This window comes from Phytophthora parasitica (genome assembly GCF_000247585.1).
Source record: "Phytophthora parasitica INRA-310 unplaced genomic scaffold supercont2.12, whole genome shotgun sequence".
Classification (NCBI taxonomy): Eukaryota; Oomycota; class Peronosporomycetes; order Peronosporales; family Peronosporaceae; genus Phytophthora; species Phytophthora nicotianae.
In genome coordinates, this window is record NW_008648998.1 from 1,013,327 (window position 1) to 1,015,975 (window position 2,649).

Genomic DNA, 2,649 nt, shown 5'->3' on the forward strand with positions numbered 1-2,649 from the left:
GGTAGACGTATTGTTGTGGGTTCATCCTACCTACACTAGTAGCTAGAGTTGCCGTGGGAATTACAACACCACACCACGCCCAACGCGCTTCTCAATAGGAGTAATTGTCGAGTGTACGTTTGCTAATTACTTCAATCTGGTGTACCCTATGCAAACTTTGGGCAACACAATTGCATTTACCAACGCCAATCTGGCTCGACAGCAGCAGAGAACGATTCAACCAGGGGATTGGTTTACCTGGATCGGGATTCGCTGGCCGTGGTACTTGAATCTCGATCGGGGCTAACTTCTACATATTGGACATAGGATGCAAGGGAAGGTTACGTTGATACCCCACTGAATTTCGGTCGATTTGATATGAGGCGTCGCTGTTTTGATGAAATAATGTCTTGTATGGCTTCTGCATATGCTGGTGTTGACAAAGATCCTTAGAAACCTATTCGTCTTTTTGTTGACGGCTTCAATGAAAGGCGAACACATGTTGTTTCCCCTGGTAACATCCTCTGTGTCGACGAGCGCATGGGCATCCGGAAAGGGCGGGAGAATAGATACTGTCACGACGGCCTTCCTTACAATACGAGATAGCACGTAAGCCTGAGGGCATAGGTACTGAGCTCACGTCACTTGCACGTGGTGAAAGTGATGTTTCATTTGGGCTCGAGCTAGTTGAAGGTGCACCTCGTCAGCGTGCTAAACCGTATGCTCGTGACAACGGAGAAGGGGGCAGCCCTTGTATTTTGGCTAGCTGAACCATACAAAGAAACAGGCCGCACTATAGTTGCCGATGGTGCCTTTGCCTCAGTAAAGACTCTTATTGAACTCGATGACCGTTTGGGCTTATTTTATGGCCATCGTCAAAACAACTACTGTTCAGTATCTAAAAAAAAAAAAACACGTCAAGCAGTGGTTCGATTCGTCTCCACCCCGTGGGTCGTTCACAGTGGTTTCGTGCACTACCAAACACAACAAACAAGTATATGCAGTATGCTGGGCAAATCGAAAGCCAATATCAATTATATCTAACAAAGGAACGGCGCTGCCTGGAACTGATGCCATTCGATCTTGTCATCGTTGATTCAACGAGATGGTATAGTGGAAACTTTGCGCTACGAAAAAAGAATCAATCGTTCCGAAATGATAGAGCTGTTCTTTTCAAGTTCCAAACAGTTGGCGTGCACGGCCACTACCGTCAAGGCATCCTGGTATTGGAGCGACAAAAATATCACAAGAAACTAGACTCACTGATTGTTTAGCACGATATGGTGATCGTGGATAATTACCTAGCGCACAGCCACAATGTGATCCATGGAGCATCACTAGATTTTAGTGATTTTGTTTCTCAGTTGGCCATACCAGCTCACCAACAACGGGCTTTCAGCATCTAGGACTAGGCGCAGCGGGTGTCAACAATGGATTTGATTGTAGTACCTCGACGAGCTCAACTCTCACCACGTTAAGGCTCTCATTGATTTTCCTCACCAGCTCAAGAATGAGGTTCGCCAGCACAGCGGCTCTGTGGTGAACGCAGCACGAAGGATTCATTTCTACTGTGTAAAGTGCTCTGCCCCAGAGCGCCGTGTATTCTTCTATATCTATGGACCAAACGCCGGCCGGATGCCATAGCGTTCACCTCGCCAAAGCGTCAACCTGACCTTTTTACACCTTCCGTATGTTATGCAAACCCCACATACTAATCTATCTGTCGATCTCATACTCGTATGATCAAATCCTTGCTACTCGTATGAATTCGACCTGGAGGATAAAGGTTAACACTAGAAATAATATTGTCTCGTGTGACTTAGGCTCGCCGTTTAGAACCCCAAGCTGATGGAAAGTGGTTGCGAGGGGTACCTCAATATTAGCGATCGTTCTATGAAAATACTATCTCATATCTGCCACACCGTCAACACATGATTTTTACATTGAGCATAACTAGAAGGTACAAACAATGTTTACTCACCGAGAAATTATCGTTTTCCCAGCTTGCATCAGACTCTACCCCGGCGCTCCTGGAAAACCTTTTCGCATGAACTTATTCGCAATTCAGAAAGGTATTTAGTTTCGCCCCAAACCGATTAATTCAAATGTAGCATATAAGCTTGAAAGCAGGAAAACACACAACAAACGGGTCATGAGCATTTTTCTCCTTCGTTCCAACACTGCAAATAGGGCAAGTGGACTTGATTAGCCCAATGAGTTAGGCTCGCTGGAATCCCCTACTTGTCTGCCCTCTCATGAAATAAACCTTATCAAAGGTGGAAAACCCATCCTATGAGGACATTCTACTCGCTAATCAAGTCCGTTGGAAGAGAATTATTTTCCCCATGCAGCCTGGCTACGTCTTCGTGAGTTCTTGTCCTGGACTCTGAGTTCTGGTGGGCTGAACGGCGAATGGCTGGGATTCTCCGTTCTGTCGCGGTTCGGAAGCCCATGGTTCAGCTCGGTTCCCTCGTACTTAACCGACCACTTTCCCCTTCGTTCCAACACTGCAAATGGGGCAAGTAGACTTGATTAGCTCAATGATGTAGGCTCGCTGGAATCCCCCTCAAGTTGTATGGAGTTTGGTTCATGGAACTCCCAGGTCGAAGCCTTGATCATACTGCTTGCCACGTCTCGAATCATGCCCGGCTTGAGCCTAGTGTACACGAT